Source organism: Cetorhinus maximus, chromosome 21, assembly GCF_964194155.1.
Source record: "Cetorhinus maximus chromosome 21, sCetMax3.hap1.1, whole genome shotgun sequence".
Lineage (NCBI taxonomy): Eukaryota > Metazoa > Chordata > Chondrichthyes > Lamniformes > Cetorhinidae > Cetorhinus > Cetorhinus maximus.
Genome location: NC_135899.1, coordinates 47690711 through 47717103, shown reverse-complemented (window position 1 = coordinate 47717103; position 26393 = coordinate 47690711). Strand labels below are relative to the sequence as shown.

At 48.4% G+C, this 26393-nt stretch overlaps 1 long non-coding RNA gene across 1 annotated transcript in view; it reads left to right on the top strand.

Moving 5' to 3' along the window:
* The window catches only part of LOC144695387 (uncharacterized), an 84359-nt gene extending 58456 nt beyond the window's left edge, over positions 1–25903 (top strand). Inside the window, exon 3 of the long non-coding RNA XR_013579949.1 lies at positions 25781–25903. This is a non-coding gene — a long non-coding RNA (uncharacterized LOC144695387). The remainder of the gene's footprint in view (positions 1–25780) is intronic.
* The last annotated feature ends 490 nt before the right edge of the window (positions 25904–26393 follow it).

Here is a 26393-nt window from a genome sequence, read left to right as displayed (position 1 = left end):
ACAGAGATACTCCAGCACTCACCCCACCCCCCCCATAGAAGAGAGATTCTCCAGTACTCACCCCATCCCCCCCCATTGAATAGAGATACTCCAGCATTCTCCCAACCCCCCCCATAGAACAGAGATACTCCAGCACTCACCCCCCCCGCCACAGAACAGAGATACTCAACCACTCACCCCAGCCCCCCATAGAACAGAGATACACCAGCACTCACCCCACACCCCCCCCATAGAACAGAGATACTCCAGCACTCACCCCACCCACCCCCCATAGAACAGAGATACACCAGCACTCATCCCACACCCGCCCCTTAGAACAGAAATACTCCAGCACTCACCCCACCCCCCCCCATATAACAGAGATACTCCAGCACTCACCCCACACCCCCCATAGATCAGAGATACTCCAGCACTCACACCAACCCCCCCCATAGAAAGGAGATACTCCAGCACTCAGCCCCCAACCATAGAACAAGAGATACTCCAGCACTCACCCCACCCACCCCGCATAGAACAGAAATACTCCAGCACTCACCCCACACCCCCCCCATAGAACAGAGACACTCCAGCACTCACACCCCCGCCACAGAACAGAGATACACCAGTACTCACCCCACACCCCCCCCCATAGAACAGAGATACTTCAGCACTCACCCCACCCCCCCACCATAGAACAGAGATACTCCAGCACTCACCCCACACCCCCCCCTCATAGAACAGAGATACTCCAGCACTCACCCCACCCCCCCCATAGAACAGAGATACTCCTGCACTCACCCCAACCCCCCCCCATAGAACAGAGATACTCCAGCACTCACCCCCCCACCCCCAATAGAACAGAGATACTCCAGCACTCCCACCCACCCCCCCCATACAACAGAGATACTCCAGCACTCACCCCACACCCCCCGCATAGAACAGAGATACTCCAGCACTTACCCCACACCCCCCTCATAGAAAAGAGATACTAAAGCACTCTCCCCACACCCCCCCCATAGAACAGAGATACTCCAGCAGTCACCCCACATCCCCCCCATAGAACAGAGATACTCCAGCGCTCATCCCAACCCCCCCCCATAGAACAGAGATACTCCAGCACTCACCCCCCCGCCACAGAACAGAGATACTGCAGCACTCACCCCACCCCCCCATAGAACCGAGATACTCCAGCACTCACCCCACACACGCCCTATAGAACAGAGATACTCCAGCACTCACCCCACACCACCCCCCATTGAACAGAGATACTCCAGCACTCACCCCACCCACCCCCCATAGAACAGTGATACTCCAGCACTCACCCCACCCACCCCCCATAGAACAGAGATACTCCAGCCCTCACCCCACAGCCCCCCCCATAGAACAGAGATACTCCAGCACTCACCCCACCCACCCCCCATAGAACAGTGATACTCCAGCACTCACCCCACCCACCCCCCATAGAACAGAGATACTCCAGCACTCACCCCACACCACCCTCATAGAACAGAGATACTCCTGCACTCACCCCAAACCCCCCCATAGAACCGAGATACTCCAGCATTCCCCCCCCGCTCATAGACCAGAGATACTCCAGCACTCACGCCACACCCCCCCATAGAACAGAGATACTCCAGCAGTCACCCCCCCCCCAATAAAACAGAGATACTCCAGCACTCACACCCACCCCCCCCATAGAACAGTGATACTCCAGCAGTCACCCCCCCCCCAATAAAACAGAGATACTCCAGCACTCACCCCGCCCCCCACAGAACAGAGATACTCCAGAACTCACCCCACCACCCCCAAAGAACAGAGATACTCCAGCACTCATTCCACCCGCCCCCCATAGAAGAGATACTGCAGCACTCACCCCACGCACACCCCATAGAACAGAGATACTCCAGCACTCACCCCACACCCCCCCCCATAGAATAGAGATACTCCAGCACTCACCCCACACCCCCCCCCATAGAATAGAGATACTCCAGCACTCACCCCACACCCCCCATAGAACAGAGTTACTGCAGCACTCACCCCACATCCCCCCCCCCATAGAACAGAGATACTCCAGCACTCACCCGAACCCCCCCCATAGAACAGAGATACTCCAGCATTCCCCACCCACCCCCATAGAACAGAGATACTCCAGCACTCACCCCACACCCCCCCATAGAACAGAGATACTCCAGCATTCACCCCCCCCCATAGAACAGAGATACTCCAGCACTCACCCCACACCCCCCCCATAGTACAGAGATACTCCAGCACTCACCCCACACCCTCCCCATAGAACAGAGATACTCCAGATCTCACCCCACCCCCCCCAAAGAACAGAGATACTCCAGCACTCACCCCACACCCCCCCCATAGTACAGAGATACTCCAGCACTCACCCCACACCCTCCCCATAGAACAGAGATACTCCAGCACTCACCCCACACCCCCCCCATAGAACATAGATACTCCTGCACTCACCCCCCCACCATAGAACAGAGATACTCCAGCACTCACCCCAACCTCCTCCATTGAATAGAGATACTCCATCACTCACCCCACACCCCCCCCATAGAACAGAGTTACTCCAGCACTCACCCCACACACCCCCCATAGAACAGAGATACTCCAGCACTCACCCCACCCCCCCCATAGAACAGAGATACTCCAGCACTCACCCCACACCCTCCCCATAGAACAGAGATACTCCAGCACTCACCCCACACCCTCCCCATAGAACAGAGATACTCCAGCACTCACCCCACACCCCCCATAGAATAGAGATACTCCAGCACTCACCCCCCCCATAGAACAGAGATACTCCAGCACTCACCCCACACCCCCCCCCCCATAGAACAGAGATACTCCAGCACTCACACCCCCCTCCCCCATAGAACAGAGATACTCCAGCACTCACCCCACACCCCCCCCATAGAACAGAGATACTCCAGCACTCACCCCACACCCCCCCATAGCACAGAGATACTCCAGCACTCACCCCACACCCCCCATAGAACAGAGTTACTCCAGCACTCACCCCACACCCACCCCCCCATAGAACAGAGTTACTCCAGCACTCACCCCACACCCCCCCATAGCACAGAGATACTCCAGCACTCACCCCCCCCATAGAACAGAGATACTCCAGCACTCACCCCACACCCCCCATAGAACAGAGATACTCCAGCACTCACCCCACACCCTCCCCATACAACAGAGATACTCCATCACTCACCCCACCCACCCCCCATAGAACAGAGATACTCCAGCACTCACCCCCCCACCCCCATAGAACAGAGATACTCCAGCACTCACCCCACCCCCCCCATAGAACAGAGATACTCCAGCACTCACCCCACACCCCCCCCCCATAGAACAGAGATACTCCAGCACTCATCCCAACCCCCCCCATAGAACAGAGATACTCCAGCACTCACCCCGCCCCCCACAGAACAGAGATACTCCAGCACTCACCCCACCCCCCCCCATTGAACAGAGATACTCCAGCACTCACCCCCCCCGCCCCCCATAGAACAGAGATACTCCATCACTCACCCCACACCCCCCCCATAGAACAGAGATTCTCCAGCACTCCCCCCAACCTCCTCCATTGAACAGCGATACTACAGCACTCACCCCATGCCCCCCCCATAGAACAGAGATACTCCAGCACTCTCCCCACACCCCCCCCATAGAACAGAGATACTCCAACACTTACCCCCCCCATGGAACAGATATTCTCCAGCACTCACTCCGCACCCCCCCATACAACAGAGATACTCCAGCCCTCACCCCCATAGAACAGAGATACTCCAGCACTCACCCCACCCACCCCCGCATAGAACCGAGATACTCCAGCACTCACCCCACCCCCCGCATAGAACAGAGATACTCTGGCATTCACCTCGCCCCCTCCTCCGCCATAAAATGGAGACACTGCAGCACTCACCTTGCCCCCCTGCTCCCCCACCCATATAGCAGATATACTCCAGCACTCACCTCCCTTTCAACTGAAAACACCCAGCCCTCACAACACCTCATAGAACAGAGACCCCCCCATTGCTTTTCCTCTTTTCTCACCAGGACAATTAAAAACATTACTCCTCCTCTCTCTGCAGCTACATATTACCCAACCCTGCTCTCCCATTCTTAAATATACAACACTCAACACTCCCCCACTCACCCTCTCCCCCTCACCCTTAGTACACAGGCCGGTCAAGGCTTTCCCCTTACCCAACACTCTGTTCTTGGCACACCGACCATATATAAAGCTTGCTGCAGAATGATGCTTGAAATCTGTTAGTGTTCCCACTGAAACTTCATATCAGTGTGCTTGCACACGAGCAGGGGAGAGACCTCATCCTGAGTGAGACACAGCCAGAGTGAGTGTGGGTATTGGCAATTTGGTACACAGTGGGAATTCGGAGCAGAGGGGAAGCGGTGCTCTTTGCATTATTTCTTTGCTCTCCAACTTCTTAAATCTTCAGAGAGCGGTCTTGCCCTGCTGCAGTAGTAGAGGCGACAAGGGAGAGGAATGATGACTGATAAGTAGTGGGTAAGGTCGGGTAAGTATTTACTACTTGTATTGCTTATAGCTTAAGGTATTTTTGTTGGTTATAGTTTGTATATTCTGTAGTTGCGACGATCAGGAAAGAAGAGCCCGAGAGTAATTGATTTAAAAGGTTTAATTTAAAGGGATAAGTCATGGCAGGGGAGCTCAAAGCTGTGGTGCACTCCTCGTGCTCCTTCTGGCAATCCGGGAACATTTCCAGTGCCCGGGACCAGCATGTGTGCAGGAAGTGTGTCCAGCTGCAGCTCCTGGAAGCTCAGGTTTCAGAGCTGGGGACACTGTGGAGCATCCGCGAGTCTGAGAGCATTGTGGATAGCACATTTAGAGAGGTGGTCATGCCACAGCTGAAGGGACTTGAGGAAGGAAGGGAATGGGTGACCACCAGGCAGCCCAAGAGAAACAGGCAGGTAGTTCAGGAGTCCCCTATGGTTCTGCTCACAAATCGGCATTCCATTTTGGAGGCTGATGAGGGTACTGGTTCCTCCAGGGAGTGCAGATCGAGCCAATCTTCTGGCACCATAAGCAGACTGTCTGTGCAGGAGGGGAGGAAGAGAGGAAGAGCAATAGTAATAGGGGATTCTATAGTTAGGGGAACAGATAGGCACTACTGTGACCATCAACGTGACTCCAGGATGGTGCATTGCCTCCCTGGTGCCAGGGTCCGGGATGTCACTGAACGGCTGCAGGGCATCCTGAAGGGGGAGGGTGAAAAGACAGAGATCATGATATATGTTGGTCCCAATGACATAGGTAGAAAGAGGGATGAGGTCTTGCATCAAGAATTCAGGGAGTTAGGCAGTAGACTAAAAAGCAGGACCTCTCGGGTTGTAATTTCTGGATTTCTCCCAGTGCCACGTGCTAGCGAGCATAGAAATAGGAGAATAGCGCAGATGAATACATGCTTAAGAGTTGGTGCAGGAGGGCGGTTTTTAGATTCCTGGATCACTGGGATCGTTTCTGGGGAAGATGGGACCTGTACAAGCGGTACGGTCTACATCTGAACCAGAGCAGGACTAACATCCTTGTGGGCGGGTTTGCGAGTGCTGTTGAGAGGAGTTTAAACTAATTCGGCAGGGGAGGGGACACAGAATGTTAGCAGAATAGGGACACATCATAATACAGTAAAACAATCAAGTCAGAGGGAGTACAGCTGCATTAAGTTTCAAGGGAGTAAGGCAAATCTGGATGGCCTTTATTTTAATTTTAGGAGTATTACAGGTAAAACAGATAAGTTAAGGGTGAGGATTGACATGCGGAAGTGTGATATAGTAGCCATCACAGAGATGTGGTTGAGGGATGGGCAGGATTGGCAGCTCAACATTCCGGGATATAGAATCTTCAGGCGAGACAGGGGAGGGGTAAAAGAGGCAGACACATTGCATTAGTAGTTAAGGAGTCAGTTACTGCAGTAAGGAGAGATGGTATCTTGGATGGGGCATTGAAGGAAGCTTTGTGGATAGAGCTTGGGAATAAAATAGGGGCAGCCATGTTGTTAGCTGTTTATTATAGACCCCCAGATAGTCAGCAGGAAATTGAGGAGCAAATATGTGCACAATTTGAGGTGGTGTGTAAAAACAATAACAATAGGGTAATTATATTTGGTAATTTCAACTTTCCCAACATTAATTGGGTTAGACATAGTGTTAAGGGCTTGGATGGAGTGGATTTCTTGAAATGCGTACAGGAGAACTTTTTAGGTCAATATGAGAGGGTCCAACAAGGGACGGCACAGTGCTGGACCTAATTCTGGGGAATGAAGCCGGACAGGTGGCTGAGGTGGTGGTGGGGGAGTATTTTACTGATAGTGACTATAACATGGTACAATTTAAGCTTGTTATGGACAAAGAAATAGACAAGTTGCAAAAAATTGTTTTGGTTTGGGGAGAGTGGATTTTAGTAAAATAAGGCAGTATCTGGCCAAGGTAGACTGGGAACAGCTACTTGTGGGGAAATTTACAGAGGAACAGTGGGGGGGCGTTCAAAAAGGAAATGGGGAGGGTACAGGCTCAACATGTTCCCTCTAGGGTGATAGGAAGGAGTAACAAGCCCAGAGAACCATGGATGACCAGAGATATTCAGGTTACGATGAGAAGGAAAAGAGAGGTTTTTAGCAGGTACATAGGGAGCAAATCAGCAGAGGCATTAGTGGAGTACAGAAACTTCAGGGTGGAGCTTAAGAAAGCAATTAGGAGAGCAAAGAGGGGATATGAGAAAGCTCAGGCTGGTAAAAGTAGGGAAAATCTCAAGATATTCTATTAGTATATCAATGGGAAGAGGATAACCAGGGAAAGAGTAGGGCCCATTGGGGACCAAGGGGGCAATCTATGGGTGGAGCCAGAGGACATCGCTAGAGTGTTGAACGAATACTTCACATCTGTCTTCATCCAGGAGAACGAAGATGAAGGTATGGAACTCAGGGAGAGAGACTACGAGGTTCTTTAGCAAATTGATATAGGGAGTGACAAGGTATTGGAGGTGTTGGCAAGCTTAAAAGTGGACAAATCTCCAGGTCCAAATGATTTGTCTCCCAGACTGCTGAGGGAAGCAAGGGAGGAGATCGCAGGGACTCTGACCCAAATCTTTAATTCCCCTCTGGCCACGGGGAGGTGCCAGAGGACTGGAGAACAGCTAATGTGGTTCCGCTTTTTAGGAAGGGTTGTAAAGATAAGCCAGGGAACTACAGACCAGTGAATCTCACGTCAATGTTAGGGAAACTATTGGAGAAAATTCTGAAAGAGAGAATCTATCTCCACTTGGAGAGGCAAGGTTTGATCAGGGATATTCAGCATGGCTTTGTCAGAGGGTGGTCATGCCTAACAAATTTGATTAAATTTTTTGAGGAGGTGACCAGGTGTGTAGATGAGGGTAGTGCAGTTGATGCAGTTTATATGGATTTCAGCAAAGCCTTTGAAAAAGCTTCACAATGGAGACTTATAAAGAAGGCAAATGCACATGGGATACAGGGTAATTTGATAAGGTGGATTCAAAATTGGCTTAGTTGTAGGAGACAGAGGGTGATGACAGAATGCTGCTTTAATGACTGGAAGCCAGTGTCCAGTGGTGTACCACAGGGATCTGTGCTGGGTCCCCTATTATTTGTCATTTATATAAACGACATAGATGACTATGTGGGAGGTAGGATTAATAAGTTTGCGGATGACACAAAGATTGGCCGGGTGGTTAACAGTGAGGTTGAGTGTCTTGGGCTACAGGAAGATATAGACGGGATGGTCAAATGGGCAGATAAGTGGCAGATGGAATTTAACCCTGAAAAGTGTGAGGTGATACACTTTGGAAGGAGTAATTTGACAAGGAAGTATTCAGTGAATGGTATGACACTAGGCAGTTCTGAGGAACAAAGGGACCTTGGCGTGTGTGTCCATAGATCTCTGAAGGCGGAGGGGCATGTTAGTGGGGTGGTGAAAAAGGCATATGGGACACGTGCCTTTATCAATTGAGGCATAGATTACAAAAGTAGGGAGGTCATGTTGGAGTTGTTTAGAACCTTCGTGAGGCCACAGCTGGAATACTGTGTGCAGTTCTGGTCGCCACATTATAGGAAGGATGTGATTGCACTGGACAGGGCGCAGAGGAGTTTCACCAGGATGTTGCCTGGGATGAAACATTTAAGTTATGAAGATTGCTTGGATAGACTTGGGTTATTTTTGTTCGAGCAGAGAAGACTGAGGGGTGACCTGATCGAGGTGTACAAGATTATGAGGGGCATGGACAGGGTGGATAGGAAACAGCTGTTCCCCTTAGTTGAAGGGTCAGTCACGAGGGGACACAAGTTCAAGGGCAGGAGGTTTAGGGGGGATGTGAGGAAAAACTTATTTACCCAGAGTTTGTTGACGGTCTGGAATGCACTGCCTGGGAGGTTGGTGGAGGCAGGTTGCCTCACATCCCTTATAAAGTACCTGGATGAGCACTTGGCACGTCATAACATTCAAGGCTATGGGCCAAGTGCTGGTAAATGGGATTAGGTAGGTAGGTCAGGTGTTTCTTACAGTGCTGACTTAACGGGCCAAAGGGCCTCTTCTGCGCTGTGTGATTCTGTGATTATGTGATTCTGTGAAACTTGAATCTCCTTAACTGTAAGATAAGGAGATAACGTGTAAGTTTTCAACAACAGCCAGAATTTTATACCTCCCACCGCCACCCTTGAGAGTGGGCTGATAGGCAGCGGGTGAGGGAGGATGTAAAATTCGATGGCATGGTGGCAGCACTGTGCCCATTGCCTCACCACCTCTGCTGGAATTTTACCAGGTGTGGAGTGGCTGTCGGGCCCATCCCCCACCTGTGGGCCAAGTGACGCCTACAAGTGGCCAATTAATGGCTAAAGGGTCACCCCCTATCCCTGCTGGAATTTTTCCAGGGGCAGGGGGTGCACACGCCACAGGCCGCCATGTGTACCCTGTGCCCAATGGAGGCTCCCCAGCAGTGATCAGCTTGTTCCCCTCACTCAGCTTCGTGAATGCAGCCCCCCCCACTACCATCCTCATGGGGCCTGCCTGACTGGCCCTGATGAAACCGCTCCACTTGCTTTGCATTCTGGCTTCCATGCTGCTCCAGGTGGTGCTGCTGGGACTGGATGGGTGGTGGTGGTGGGGGGGTGGGGGGGTGGTGAGGTGGGGGAGTGGTGATGGTGACAGAAGCTACAACCTAAGTCACTTAACTGATGGCTGTAAAACCAGACCAGGGCGACCTGTGGAGGTGGGCTGATCCCTGACCTGTCAGCTGGGGGCAGGGCCACCTCCTGTGTGAAAAATTCCGGTTAATGCTACTGAATCTTGTCTTTTGAGGTCTGCTTTTTTTAACCGCCCCCCGCCCCCCCACCCCCCCACCCACCACCCTCCCACACCCACAAACACACACACACTCTCACACACACACTCACACACATGCATGCACACACACACTCACACACACAAACACACATGCACACACACACACACACACACACACGCACATACACTCACGCACTCACACACATGCACACACACACACACGCACACACTCACACACACACACACACACTCACACACGCACATACACTCATGCACACATGCACTCACACACATGCACACACACACACACGCACACACTCACACACACACACACACACTCACACACGCACATACACTCATGCACACATGCACTCACACACATGCACACACACACACACGCACACACTCACACACACACGCACACACTCACACACGCACATACACTCATGCACACATGCACTCACACACATGCACACACACACACATACACTCACGCACACACGCACTCACACACATGCACACACACACACACACACACGCACACACACACACATGCACACACACACACACACACACATGCACACACTCACTCACGCACACACACACACACATGCACACACACACACACGCACACACACTCACACATACACACGCACACACACACACATGCACACTCACACATGCATATACACACACACGCACACGCATACACACACACATATCAAGATATATACAGTCACACACAGTCAGGATACATGCTGTTGTGAATGTGAGGTTTTATAAGACGGTTGTGTTTTAAATTCCCTTCTTTAATTCAAGGTAAAATGGAGTAATGGAAAGGGGCACGCGTTCCCCCACTATTTATGCCCAATGATAAGTCTATGTGACCTGGTTGCCATGGGGACTGGGTTCCAGGTCAATTACTCTTGAAACCTAAGTGCCATATTTTGCACCTGGATGCAAAGAAAGGAGCAGCCAGCCTTGTTGTGTGGAGATTTATTGACTCAGGCATCCTGGTGAGAAAGTGAAAGAGTCCCGGAGAGAGAGAGACAGGGAAACAGCAGCTGCTGTGAACAACAGGGGAAAGGGCCACTAGGCAGAATGCAGATGGGAGCTCATTCTCTGGTTGAAGAGGTGGGACCTATGAAGATTTAAGGACACTGGAAGATTCACCCTGGCGTGGCCGAGGGAAGGAATGACTTGAGTGGGTCTTGCTGCTGGAAACCAGTTTGGGGATTCTCAGAAGACTGAGGGAAATGACCTTCAATGGGCACTGGACTTTACGGCTTAGCGAGATGGGGAAAAGCGAACTTGTTGGAAGCTGGGTGTAACTTTGGACTGGTTCCTGTAAAGACTACAATTCTGTTGAGAGTGTGGTGAAATGTAGAAATGGGGCATGAGGATTTCAGTCGTGTTAGGAAGTTAAGGGGGAATATCTTCTCTGTAATTTAGCGTATCAGTTGCCTACTAAGTAATGTTTATTTGTTTTAATTTTGGTTTATTTATTACAGTAAAAGCTTTAAAATGTGAAATCTTGTCATGTGATCCTTTGAGCTGGTCACTGGGAATTCAAACATCTTTTAAAAGTTGGCGGTGCCTATGGGGATTGTAACAGTACATGCATGTACACGGTGAAACAAAGCAAGCATCTAATTGCGTACTGCACCCAAACACATATAGCTATGTGAAAGGGTGTTTTGAAGGGCAAATTTGATTTTTGCGAAAGTGAAAACCTTGTGGCCTAACTTGGTTTATGTTTCTGAAAGCAGATTTACTGCTAAGTCTGTGGAAAAGACAACAGCAATGGTAATGTTGCAATGCATCTTAAGCCTGGCGAAACGAATAAATTGTAGAATGTTCACTGCTTCAAGGAACATTTATGCTGATTTAAAACTACGGTGTAACTGAAAGTGCTGATTCAGTAGGATTGTGCACTCTGAAGTGACACAAGTGCTTGTATTGTTTTATATTGCTCAGGACAGCGAAGTTATTGAATTACAATTCATTGTAGCAAAGAATGATGTATAATTAATTCAGAAGGTTAAATCTTAAAATACTAGCTGGAATCTATTTGATAAGGTTGGAGAATAAAGCAGTGCTGCGTGGAGGTAGAGTGGGCTTACTGAACATGACCCTGTCAACAGCAGTTTACCTGATAATAAATAAAGCCTGAAATGATTATCCTGTATTACTACTGCATGCTGCTTTGAAAGCACAGTCTCTCTGCAGATAAATGATGGCTCACCTTATGGTTATTCACAGCATTGAGAAACCATAGTTAACTCTTTCTTTTTATCACTTTCAACTTTGTGAATCTTTTGAGTTTCTCAGATGGTGAGTGATATAATTGATGGAGAATGGGGAATTTACCTATTACAGGCAATCAATTCAAGTGTCGAGCACTCCCAGGCCAATCAACATTGTTAGGTAGACAGTAAACTTCATTCAGCACTCTAACATCAAGAGCCCACAGGTTAATTATACTAGGGATTATATACAGAGTAAAGTTCCTTCCACACTGTCCCACCAATCACTCTCAGAGCAGGTACAGCATGGGTTGGTTACAGATTTTGGCTTTTTAAAATTTCTTTCATGTGATGTGGGCATCGCTGGCAAGGTCAGCATTTGTTGCCCATCCCTGATTGCTCTTGAATTGAAAGCAGCCCAGAGTCAACCACATTGCTGTGGGTCCGGAGCCACATGTAGGCCAGACCAGGTAAGGATAACAAGTTTCCTTCCCTAAAGGGCATCAGTGAACCAGATGGGTTTTTGCAGCAATTGATGATGATTGTCATGGTCACCAATACTCAGATTAGGGGTAGGATTTTCTGGCCCTGCCTATCACCAGAATCATCCGGTTCCACCGAACGTCAATGGACTTTGGATAAGCTGCCAAATCTCCTGCAGCGGGTCCCACCAAGACGGGGCCAGAAAATCCCAGCCTAGCTTTATGTTCCAGATTTTATTAATTGAATTTAAATTCCATGGTGGGGATTTGAACCCATGTCCCCAAGCATTAGCATGGACCATAGGATCATTAGCCCAGCGACATTAACACTATACCACCATCTCCGCATAATTTAATTGTAAATTAATGTTCCTGATACAGGTCCTGAAGTACTGGTGGGAAACCCACTTTGCTCCTGTGGGGGAGGGCACTAACTGGTCAGTGTCAGACCAGGATTTAGGCAGAAATCCCGCTACATCCCCCTGTCCCCACCAGGACCCCCACCCCCCCCACTCCCCAAGGGCTGCTGGCCAATTAGAGGTTGGCCATTCTCCTTTGCCAGTGGTGCCACCGGGCGTGGTGGCTGCCAATAGTGGTCCAGGGTCTTCACCAGGGATCGAAGCTGTATCCCTGGACTCAGGTGAATGAGGGCAGGATGGAAGTCATGGAAGGAGGAACAGGGGGGTTTGGAGGCAAGGGCAGGGGGATGACTTTCAGCAGCCAACCCCTTCCTGATGCTCTTTCCCTCAATCAGGTACTCAGTGCCTTTGAAACCCTGTACTGAGGCCTGTCGAGTTTGCCTGGTGGGCTTTGGGAGGCATGGGAAATCTGAGTTACTTGCATTTAATCCTGGAGCCACCACTAAATTCTGGCGGGCTCAAGGGTAATTGGTGTCAATTGACTCAATAATGAGCCTAATCGCCATCCTGCCAGGAGTGGGTGAGTTTCCCACACTGGCCCATTTCCAACTCCAACTTACTCGCGGGAGGTTTTCCCACCACTGGGGGTCTGATGTGCGGCATTCCTCCTGCGATTAAGTGGGTCCAGATGCTATATTTCCCACCATGAGGAACTAGATTAAATTTTGCACATGGTGGCCCATTCTGCCCCACTTTCAGAAGGATGCAGAATAGATTGACTGGAATGGTAGCATGGATGAAATACTTCAGTTACATGGAGAGACTAGAGAAACTGGGATTGCTCTCCTTAGAGCAAAGAAGGTTCAAAATCATCAAGGGTTTTGCTAGAATAATTAAGGCAGAACTGTTTCCAGTGGCAGAAGGGTCAATAGGCAGAGGACACAGATTCAAGGTGATTGGTGAAAGAACAAGAGCTGACTTTAGGAAATGAGGGGAAAAAAATTATGTCTGGAAGACACTGATGGTGATGCAGATTCAGTGCAACTTCCAAAAGGTAATTGGATATTCAGTTGGAAAGGAAATTTGACAAGGCTATGTGAAAAGAGCATCAGATTGAGATTAATTGGATAGCTCTTTCAACGACCTGGCACAGTCATGTTGATCCAAATGGCCTCTTTCTGTCTATAAACGGGGCTGGTAATCCAGGTAAAGATCTCCCAGAGTCCCAGTCACTGTATTCTTGATTTCCCAGGTTTTCAATTCCCATCTGATTCACTCCCTGTGTCTCCCTGTGGACTCCCTGTTGGAAGGACAGCAGTGTTTGGAATTAACGATATCATATTTCACTATGTTTCTAACACCGCTAGTTAAACATTGAATATCCCACAGAAGCAAGAAGTTAATTTGTTTTAACAATATTGAAAGATATTATGATATTATAGTTCACTGAGCACTCATTTACAATCAGCCTGTATCCTGCAGACCCGTTCATTGTAATAAACCAAACTACTCTTCAGATACTGACACACCAAACCATTGATGCAGCCTCTGTAAATATCTGAATCCGACTGGGATTCGATACGTGCGTATTTGCATAATATTGTTTTATAGAGTGTTAAATTCTGTCAAGGATCTCCATGTGGATCTCATTTGAAGTTATTTACAACATGTAGCAAGATGTTTACTATGCTTAACCCCCTGATGATGGATTTCAGCTAGTTGCTGTTATTACAGGCTGTTTACTGCAGTAATACCAGTTTAAAAAAAAGATTCTCAAGATGTGGCATTGCTTAGTGCTCATCCTTAGTCGACCTTGAGGAGATGATGGTGAGCTTTCTTCTTGAGCCATTGATGGAGAAGCTGGCCCCACACTGCTGTTGGAACAAAGGCACTTGCTGGTTGGGAAATGACAATTCATTCCTTCCATTTCTACCTGTCAGCCCTCATGAACAGAAAGATACCATCAGTCAAATCAACGTGCTCGAAGGAAATATTTTCACCAAATAATTCCTTGACTGCAGTCCGACTTCACTTCATAAATATAGGATAGTTACTAATAAATCCAATCGGCAATTCAAAAGGAAGGACTTTACTCAGTAAGTTGCTAGAATGTGGAACTCGTTACTACATGGAGTCATGGAGATGAATAACATAGAAGCATTTCAGGGGAATCCAGATTTACACATGAAAGGGAAAGGAATAGAAGGTTATGCTGATAGAGTTAGATGAAATAGGGTGAGGGGGTGGTCTTGTGGAGCATAAACTGGCAAAGACAAGCTGGGCCAAATGGTCTGTTTCTGTGCTGTTCGTTCCATGTGATTCTATGTAATTCGAGAAAGCTTGGAGGGTGATTCAAAGCCTCGAGAGAATCTATATGGTTACCTGCGTGTATTGGAATAGGCTCATAATTAACAGCTCAGTGTGACAAGGACCTGAAAGCAGTTTCACTGTGTACCTGCACTTTTTTAAATACAAGTTGCATGATGTAGCACAGCAGTATAGGATAGTGCAGCATAATATAGTACAAAAAAAACCAATATAGTGCAAAGCAGGGAAGGAAGTACTTTGTGCATTTTTATCAAGACATTATAAAGCAGTTTACAGTTAATTAAGTATTTTTGAAGTGCAGCCACTGTTAAATGTAGGAAATGTACCAGTCAATTTGTGCTTAGCAAGCTCCCACACAAAAAAATGAGATAATTACCATGTCAATTATTTCAGTGTTATTGGTTAGTGTTAAGGTTAGGATATTGGTTGAGAGATAAATATTGGCTAAAACAACAAGGGCGAGCTCCCTTGTTTGTCTTCAAAATCGTCCCATGGGACCTTTATTCCATCAACCTGAGAAATTAGACATGGCCTTAATTTAATGTCTCATTTAAACGATGGCACCTTCGACAGTGCAGCACTCCCTCAGTACTATACTGCAGTGTCAGCCCAGATTTTGTGTTTAAGTTTCTGGAGTAGGGCTTGAACCCACAACATTCTGACCCAATGGCAGCATCAACAACAACAATTGATATTTGTATAGTATCTTTAACTGGAGCTTTATAAGGACAAAATTGACATGAGTCAGAGGCAAGAGCTCAACCACTGAGCCACTGTGGTAGGCCAGCATAGAATTATATAATACAGAATCATGGAATGCAGCAGAGTATAATGGACCAGACAGTGTTCTATGGGTGTTGTAGTGTTACATGATACAATAAAGAATGATGGTCAGACATTCCCCCTTCTCTGCGTTCAGTAACCACCTTCACTATGTTCTTGACTTCTCTTTTAACCACCTTGAGCTCTCTTCCACCAGTGACATTTCCTGACACACCACATTCCTCATTCGTAGCCTGCCCTCCTGTTTTTTAATGAAGGCCCTTTATCACAATCTAATGTGGCATTTTTTAATCTTTTCAACATTGCATTTTCATGGTGCATCTCATTTACAATCTCTTGCCCTTCATATCCCTTGGAGACAGCAGCCCTATGACGCAGTCACTCCACTTTGAGAATGACTTTGTAAACCCCACTTTCACTTCGGTAGGTAGACTACTGTTGGTCAATGTGTTGTCCACATTCTCAGATGCAGCAGTCACTCAGCAGCAGTTTTACTGCAAAGCTACTGTTATTTTTCCAGAATTCCTTTTTCCATTCACCTTTAGCTGATTCCTATGGAATAATTTATTGCTTGCATTGAGAAGACTGTTTGAATGGTTAATAACATGTCCTTCACAATAATTTGGTCTGCTATAGATATTTGCAACCTTTGGTAGGACATTACTGACCTCTGCACTTGTTCCTCATTATCACTGGCTTGTCTTGCTGTAAAGCAAATGAATATAACAAAATTGTCTGGCATGCTGGGAACAGTGCAGTACCATGAGTTAGATACTGGCCCTTCAAGTTCATGCCCTGGTTTCAAATAAAACCCAGATTTATCTCAGGATAAACTCTTTTGGGCCGATGGGATCCCTCTGGATTATTGGGTCAGCCGGGGTATCGATCCCCTGGGCATGTTGGATTTCTGGGTATTATTTCTTTTTTTATTCATGAGATGTGGGCATTGCTGGCTAGGCCAGCATTTATTGTCCATCCCTAATTTTCCTTGAGAAGGTGGTGATCCACCTCTTAAGCTGTTGCAATGTCTCAGGTGTAGGTACACCCGCAGTGCTGCTAGGAAGGGAGTTCCAGGATTTTCACCCAATGGCAATGAAGGAATGGTGATGTATTTCCAAGTCAGGCTGGTGTCTGACTTGGAGGGAAATTTAGGACTGGTGGTGTTCCCATGTGTCTGCTGCCTCTGACGGTCTAGGCTGAATAGGTCATGGGTTTTAAGGTGCTGTCAAAGAAGCATTAGTGAGCTGCTGCAATGCACCTTGTAGATGGTATATATGGCTACCACTGTTAGCTGGCGGCGGAGGGAGTCAGCATTTAAGATGGTGAATGTGGCTCTAGTCGAGCGGGGGCAATTATTTGCTAAAAGGACTGTAATTCCATGGAAGGTGTGATAGGTGTTAAGTTTTGAAGGGGAATGGCACTTTCTGTAGTTTAGAGTATAAGTTGCCTAGAAAAATAAAATAGTGTTTAGTCAATAGTGCTTTTAGTTAAAGTAGAAGTTTTAAAATATGAAATCTAGATGTTTCACCCTTTCAGCTATTAACTGGAAGTTCAAATTTCTTTTTGAAAGTTATCAGTCTCTACGGAGATTGTGACAAATACCAAAACCACTGTTACAATTCCCATGTTTTTGACTCTGTGTTATTGGACCCTCTAAATATTGGGTCCTCTTGGATATTGAATCCACTGGGTTATTGGATCCTCTGGGTTATTGGATCCTCTTAGATATTGGATCCTCTAGTTATTGGATCTTCTTGAATATTGGATCTTCTAGTTATTGGATCTTCTTGGATATTGGATCCTCTAGTTATTGGATCTTCTTGAATATTGGATCCTCTAGATATTGGATCCTCTGGGTTATTGGGCTGTTTGGTTATTGGGTCCTTTTGGATCATCTTTGATATTGGAACCCCTGTGTGTGACTATAGGGTATTGAACTGCTTTCTTGTTCTATTTTATTCCATTATTAAAAGACAGATATCATTTGGAAAACTACAGATTCAGATCTTTATCTTTAATGAGCTCATGTTTCACAATCCAACATGAATACTCAGTCAAATCATATAATATGATCCCATATGATTATATCATTCTTTATTATTGAGTTCCCAATCCATGTTAAGAACTCGGGTACCACACTTCACAATTCCAGCCAGATTACAACAAACTGTAGTTTAAACATTTTTCCCAATTCTACCTTTGGTCTGTATATTCCATGCAAACTAACATTGAACTACCATATAAAAAAAAACAGACTTCAGATAACATGGAGTCAAGAAGGTTCATTTATGTTCTTCTCAATCTTCCTAATGATTCTATTATCATAGTTATATGGTTCATTCAAGCTCTTCAATAACTTCATTACTATAAGCAGTAACCAAACAATATGTCTGAGACCATCAAGACATGATGAGTGACCTTCCCATTCCCTCAGCCATTCAGCCTGAGACCTGATTTGCAAAGCATCCCTGTTCAGCAAAACTGAAAGCTGTTTTAATTCATTCTGTGCTGATCCCAAAAACAGCAAAGCACATGGGCAATGCGAGTCCACATATTCACTTAGGGGACAGGAGTCAAGCTGCAGCTAAAGGGGAAAGACAACTGGAGAGACGAGCTAGCAGCCAGCAGCTGGGTAGAGATGTGGCCATTGTACAGTGAACATCTTCACCAATTGTGTCCATAGATTTTATCTATTGTTCAATGATTTCAATTTATGGCACATCTCTTAGGTTAGGAAGTGATATCAGTTTGGTTAGTGGTCATGGATAGAAATGTGAGACTATGGCCAGAATCTTCGGGTCAGCGTGCGGGGGTGGGCCCTGCTTGCTGACGCGTAAAATGATGTGGGGTGACGTCGGGCATATGTTCCGATGTCACCGCGCATCATTCAGATCTTCAGTTCGGCGGGTGCGCATCGGAGTTGGCTGCGCGCCCGCCGAACTGTCAAAGGCCTATTAAGGCCATTTAAATATCAATTTAAATAATTAACATAGCTGCCCATCCAACCTTAAGGTGGCCCAGGCGGCCTTCGCATTTTTCATGAAACCTTATCCACGGGCGGGATGAGGTGTCATGAAGGTTTTTAAACTTCAATAAAAACTTTTAATAAAATTCATAGACATGTGCCAGCTCATGTGACACATGAGGGGACAGGTCTTAAAAATTTTACCCTTTCTTTATTTAAATTTTTAAAAATCGAACTAACCTTTCTGAGGCTGCTCTGTGCCTCAGGGGGACATACGCAAAAGAGCTCAGGCCCCGACTCAGCCTATTGCCCCCCTCCCTTGCACAGGTAGCAGCTCAGCGCTCCCGGGTGCGCATCATGCTGGGTGGACCTTAACTGGCCCGCCCACGTAAAATGGCGGCTGTGCACCCGCCCGCACCCACTCCCGCCAACCTCCCCCCCCGACGGGGAGAAAATTCTCTCCTATGAGTCAGGTAGCTAAGGGGACAGGATCCCAGGTGCTGCGCTGGAGGAGACTTTTTCTTTGTCTTTATCCTATAGGCTGCTCGTGAAAATTGGGGTGAAGTTTGCAGGGTAGATGAACAAACTGACCAGAGCACCATGGTACAAGAGGCCATTCAAGTGGAGGGAGTGAGATGAAGTGTAGCATTGATAGGGGGCAGTAAAGGGATAGATACTGTTCTCTGCAGCTGTGACTGACAACTCTGCCCAGTTGCCAGGGTTAAGGATATCATGGCTTGAAAATAACTTAGAGGGAGGGGAGAAGAATCAAGTTGTTGTGGTCCACATTGGATCAACAATAACGGTCCAATTAGAAATGAGTTTCAGCTAAAGGAATTTCAGGAACGAGGGTTCAAATTAAAAAGCAAAACCTGACAGGTAGTAATTTCTGAATTACTACCTGAGCTGCATATACATTGGCATAGATTCAAACTGATCAGAAGGTTGGATGTGTTGCTCAAAGTGTGGCCAGGTGATGGTGGTTTTGATTCATGGGAGACTGGCGCAGTACTGGGGAGCTGACCCCTCGGGGTGGGCTCCATTTAAAGCAGCTAGGACATGTGCCCTGGTGAATCCTATAGCTAGGTCTGGAGCTAGGGCCTCAAACTAAAAATGGGGCAGGGAGGGGTTTGGTGAGGACAGATTTATAAATCTGAAGAGAAAAATCAAGGCCACAGCTCAGTGTAATGGTTTGGGTAAAGATCAGCAGAATGTGACAAGGAAGGAACAAAATATTTAATGGTAATCAGTGAATAAGGTCAAATCAGGGAAAAATGATAAAAGGTTAAAATTGAAGTCACTTTATCTAAATGCATGAAGCATTCATAACAAGATAGGTGAATTAATGACACAAATAGAGACAAATTGGTTTGATCTAATAGTCATTATAGAGTCGTGGTTGCAAGGTGATCAAAGTTGTGAACTAAGTGTCCAGGGTTGGGTACAATTTAAAAACACAGCAAAATGGAAAAGGAGTGGAGTATTAGCTCGGATATTAAAGGATGACAAAAGGACATAAGGATCTGGCTCAGGAGAGCAGGAAGTGGGATCAGGATGGGGAGCAATGAGAAATAGAAAAGATCTGAAAATCCCACCCTGGTTATAATAGGATTATTATCTGTAATCTCACAGCGAGGGCTCCTCTGTGAAACAGTGATCATAATATAATAGAATTCCTCACTGAGGGCAGAATTGTCCCAGATTTGTACTAAGTGCAGTAGCGAGCGTGAAAACTGATGTTTTACCCACTGGCCACAATGGCAAATTTTCACATATATCGTCCCTTGCCTGGTGCGTGCTGCTTAATTAATAATGCATTCCGGGGAATCACGCCGGATCGCTGGCGGGCTGGCTTTTATTTACCCGCTATACCATGACCTCAGCGCTTCCTCAATCCAGGCGCCATATTTAAAGTGTACCAGAGCGCAGCCTACCTCATGTCTACAGGACAGGACTACTCCATGACAGATGGCCGTGAAAGCCAAAGTTAGCGAAGCCTCCCTGGGGCACCTGCTGGACACAATGGAAAGCTGCCACGATGTCCTGTACCCATGCTCTTGTCGCAGGAAGTCCACCAAAGTCACCAATCCAGCCTGGGAGGCGGTGGCAGCAGTGATCAGCGCCACCGGAGCACAGAGGAGGTCAGCCATCCAGTGCAGGAAGAGGATGAATGCTCTCACCCGTTCCGCCAAGGTAAGCCAACCACCTCGTCACTCTCAACACTAACACTCACAAACCCATCACACATCCACAGAGATCTCACACCTCAAGGGACAACACCACTAACTCTCACACACACCCTCGCATCTCTATCAGGCTCATAACGTCTCAAGCTCACATCCTCACCCTGTCCATGGCTCCGCTCACCACACAAACATTCCACACAGTGCCATGTGTCCTGCTCACACTCTCTCCATCTGTTTCCATGCAGGAGAAGCTGGCTCACAATAGCAGGGAGAGGTCCCAGACCGTTCGGCCCCTCACTCACTTTGAGGAGCATGCCATCAAGCTGACTGGTGAGGACGTGCACCCTGCCTACGGCAATGGTGAGGCCGGTGACGAACACCCATGGAGGGATCCTGCACCACATCATCCCTCTCTCAACACAACAAACTGTGAGTGCTCTCTCTCCTGCTTTTGAATCTGCTGCCGTGCACTAATTATCTCTACTTTGGTTCACAGGGAGCTCTGCCAAGTGACTGACACCCTCAGCCAGCCAATCCCTCAGCTCCATCCACATCCTCACCTCCAGCCAAGAGGATTCCTCCTCCATTGAAGAACTAGAAATGAGCAGCTTGGAAGACCGATCACAGCATTTACCCACGTCCTCCACCAACGCAGAGACACACACCTCGACCTAGATCTAGAGCAGGCTCGGGTTCACAATCTGGTGGTCACCGCATGGACACTTGTCAGCAGCAGGAGGCAGGTTCAGCCGATCTCCCGGCACTCGGAGTGCTGCTGGGGAAGAGGCATCTGTGATGTCAAACCTCTGGATTTGGCCTTCCAACTTATCCTGGAGAATCAGCAGAATGAGTGGAAACATCATACAGAGCTGTTGGAAACCCTCAACAGAGTGGCATGTGAGTTGGAGGAGTGCGTCCGCCTGCTCTCTGATGACGCGGTGTGCACTGAGGTCTCCATGGGGGGGATGGCCGACGCCATGGAGACCCTGGTCTGGCAGAATGTGGAGATGCACGCAGACCTGCACTCCATCATGGTAGCCATGGTGGGTTCTTGCAGTGGTAACACGGGAGGGAAACGGGCCACCTCGATGTCCCTCTAGGTGCTCCTTCTCCTCAAGGAGTCAGGCTGGTGCCCTTGGGCACCCGGAAGGAGGAGAAGCAGCAGCTGGACACCCCAGGGTCACCCACTCAGGAATCTCAGAGGCTGTACTCTCCCTCCCTGAGTCCCCTTTTCCTGTGACTCCTTCAACCTCGTCCTCTGTCACCACAGAGGGAGCAGCTGGTCCACAGGACAGCCAAAGTAAGCTGAGGCCCTCAAGGCCTCAGCTCTCCAAGGATATAGGCTGAAGTCATCAGAGGCAACAGGGCCAACCATTGCACAGGCTGTCTCCACCCCTGCTGTGGATGTCAGGGCAGCACCTAGTAGAAGTGGTAGGCCTAAGAAAGTTAAGAAATTCTGATCACAACTGGTTGCACGGGGTAGCACATTTTGTCACTTTATAACCTTAAGATATATTCGCTTTCACTGAATTATGTATAATGGTGTCTTTCAGCTTTGTTGACAGGTATCGCGAGTCCTCCCCCAACCAGCAGTACAGCTGCAGGCAGTTGGACCACGAGTGATTCTGGAGGGAGAAGTGTGTGTGTGGCAGGGCCTTTCGGAGCCTCCTGCTAGCACTCTCCCAGGCACACGGATCCTTCCTCCATCACACTCATCTCGCTATCCTGAGCATTTTCAGTGCTGCCCACTGGGATTCGCTTCCACTTGTCCATCTGAGCTGACCTGCATCTCCACCCACGCAGTGATCATACTCCCATGCAGCACCTGTACCTGCCCAACACGATGCTCCGCTCACTTTCAATTTGAAAAACACGGTCGTAGTCAAGTTTCTCGTGAGCTCCCAAGATCTTTCCACTCCCCCAGTCACCCATGTCCTTTGCTCCATCACAGACGACCCCCCAGCATCATCTTTGACCTCCCCACTGTTACCCTGCAGCCTGATTCCTTGTCATTCCAGGATGTGCAGGTGAACGTGCAATTTCCCTTCCTTCCTGAAAATCCCACCCCCATCCACATTCACCTCCCCGACCTCCTCATTACCACCCTCAGGGTCCGTGTCTGCCTCCATATCCCTACCAACTACCCTCGCTGCCCCTTCTACTGTTACCGATGCACCCTCACCCTCCCACCCTATCGGCTCCCTCTGCCCCCTCTCACACTCACCATTCTCTCCTACCATGTCCATGCTAAGTTCACTCCCCAGGAAGCAGTCATTTACTCCACAGGCCCCTCCCTTGCACGTTCACCTGGACATCTCCAGTGCTTACTCCCACCTCTACCCTTACTCCTTCTTCCCCCTGGACACTTTCCCCTCTCCGAATTCCCTCCTCACCCCCTGACATCTTCCCCACTCCGAACTGCCTCCCTACACCTTTGTCCCCCCTTACACCTACCTCTACACTTGCAGCATTCTCCCCCCTTACAGCCTCACCCCCCCGTATTCCCTCCTCTAGACGTACTCTCTCCTCCCCATACACCCTCCTACCCCCAGCCAACTTCACCCCCCTGTGACATCTTCATCGGCCCCTTCCCAACCTCACCCACCGCGATGCCTTCATCCCCTTCGTTCCAACCTCACACCCCCCCCCAACTCCCGGTACACCTTCTTCTCCCCTCCCTCTTGCCGATCATCTGTAGCAGCCCATGCCCAAGACCACGATGTTCCAAAGCAGACTCGAAGCATCAACGGAGACCTCCCACCATCCCTGAGCTGCTTCGCGGTGGAGCCATGTCTATGAGAATCCGCCCAGCATGTGATGCACATATTCTTCCAGAGTCCAGGGGCTGCAGGGTTGCAGCACCTCCTGCTCCTCGGACGTCCACAAACTGAGCAAGACCCTAACAGTAAGTCCCGGCTTCTGCTCCTCCCATTACTGGGATGCAAATTGGGTTCGTGTGGACTCCAGTGGGATTTGCGTTTCACCATGGATGATCCCGCTGTGATTTCATGCCAGTATGAAACTGATTTCCCCCCCACCCGCCATGATGCCTGACGCCAATGGGACCGGACGATTCTGCCCAGAGTTTGAGAGTTACATACATGAGTCCATCTTGAAACTAACTAAAACCAATTATGTTGATTTAAGGGACCTGCTGAGTTTTTCCAGGTAATTCTGTTTTTGTTTTGGATTTCCAGCATCCGCAGTAGCTTTTAGCTTTTTGTTTTTAACCCTGAAAGTTTACCTCAGGCTGGGATTTTCCAGTCCTGCCAGCAGTGGGCATCATTGCCATTGGGACGGGAAAACTTGGAGAGCAGCCAAAAGTCAAATGACTTTTTAAAATGCAGGCCTCTGTTTCTCTCTCCATAGATGCTGTTCCTCGCATTTTCTGTTTTCATTTCAGATTTCCAGCATCTACGGTGTTTTGCACTTGTAAGACCAAAGGAATCATGGTCAAAAGTCTCATCCAAAAGATGGCACCCCCTACAGTGCTGCACTCTCTCAGAAGGGAACTGGAGTGTCAGCCTAAACTGTATGCTCAATTCTCTGGAGTTGGGCTTTAACCAACGACCTTCTGACACAGAGGCAAAAATTATACCAATGAGCCACTGCTGACTTTTGTGTTATTATTTATCTCTGATTCTATTTGCTCACTTTCCTAAATATTTTCTCCCTTGAAGTTTTGCAACATTTTGAGTTCGCGAGCCACAGATAGGCAGCTGAGTACTTTTAACTAATTTTAAGGTAAGTCTATTAAGAAGTAACCATTTAGATATGATAGATTTTTGATAGATTAGTCAAAAAGAGTGGAAAGGTACACAAGCCGTACCGGTTAAGGGCAGTTCACTGATCCCAGAGAACGAATGGATGGTTGGCACGGAGAGTGTAGATCTCAGTAGCTTTCGAAGGCAGCGCTCTGCTCCCTAGCTGAAGTTTTCAGGAACTCTTCCCATATCTTCCTTGCTCTTTCTTGGCCCATTTTTCATTTGAAGAAGGCAGCTGCCTGACAAGGGCTGCCCCCTGACTAGGGCTGCCCCCTGACTAGGACTGCCCCCTGACAAGGGCTGCCCCCTGACTAGGACTGCCCCCTGACAAGGACTGCCCCCTGACAAGGACTGCCCCCTAACTAGGACTGCCCCCTGACAAGGGCTGCCCCCTGACTAGGACTGCCCCCTGACAAGGACTGCCCCCTGACTAGGACTGCCCCCTGACAAGGACTGCCCCCTGACTAGGACTGCCCCCTGACAAGGGCTGCCCCCTGACTAGGACTGCCCCCTGACAAGGACTGCCCCCTGACTAGGACTGCTCCCTGACAAGGACTGCCCCCTGACTAGGACTGCCCCCTGACAAGGGCTGCCCCCTGACTAGGACTGCCCCCTGACAAGGACTGCCCCCTGACAAGGGCTGCCCCCTGACTAGGACTGCCCCCTGACAAGGATTGCCCCCTGATAAGGACTGCCCCCTGACTAGGACTGCCCCCTGACAAGGACTGCCCCCTGACGAGGGCTGCCCCTTGGGGAGGACTGTATCCTGACGAGGACTGTATCCTGACAATGACTGCCCCCTGATGAAGAATGCTTCCTGATGATCACTGCCCCCCGATGAAAACTGCCCCCTGATGGAGACAGCCCCCTGATGAATACTGCCCCCTGATGAAGGCTGCCCCCTGTACCAGAGCACTAGTTAATATACCCTTTCTCTGGGAGTTGCTAGCTTACCCAGTGTCAAACATCTGTTCAAACCCTCCTGACCAATAGATACAGGACAGGTTCCCAATAAGTCAGGGTGGCCACCTCCTCCACTGTTCATCCCCCTGACCTGAGGCCACTGGGGTGCACGGGGTTCAGAAAGCTTTCCGCTATTGGTTCAGGATTGTTTGTAGAGTCTGGTGACCTCAATATGGGGAGCGCAATCTTTGTGACATTCACCTTGTCTTGGTCCCTGACTCCTTAGAATTGTTTATCTTTTTGCAGAGAGAGAGAGAGAGAAATAAATAAATGCTGTTTCAGCTCGTTCTATTAGAGTTCTATACAATTTTTAAAAACACCATTTCCTATTTCTTACAATTTGAACTTTTTTTCTTTCTTCTTCCACCAAGCACCGTGCATTTTGGGAATATTTCTCAGTGCCTGGCATTAAGGGCTTGTCTTCCATCCACTTCAGTGTTCCGATTAAGAACACGGAGGCGACTAGCTTGATTTTCGATGGGATAATCCTGCACTCACACTGCGACCTTACCGCTGATGCAAAGTGGTAATGACTTCCCACCGAGACTACAGCTGTAAGTGTGAATCCAAAGTTAACTTCGCTTGTGTACAACCTGTCTCCAGGCAATCAGCATCAATGGTCCCGGCCTTGCTGCCTGGGGTGTCAACAACAACAACAACCACTTACGTATATATAGCACCCTTAGCCACCAATGGTGAGACAATGAAATTTGGGCTTGCTCAAGAGGCCAAAATTACTGAGGCCTCGGAGACTTGTGGGGCTGGAGGAGGCCACAATGGGCAGATACTTGTGAGACCATGGGAGGATTTTAAAACAATGTGAGAATTTCAAAATCAAGGTGTTACCAGGTGGTGTAATGCAATGTAATGATAACAGATTCCTTCTTTATCTGAGGGGAGCGCAGCTCTTGAGGCAGTCTCAGTAAAGTGAGGTCACAGGTCTCCTCAACATATGATGGAAGTTTATTATTGAGAGCGCATGTA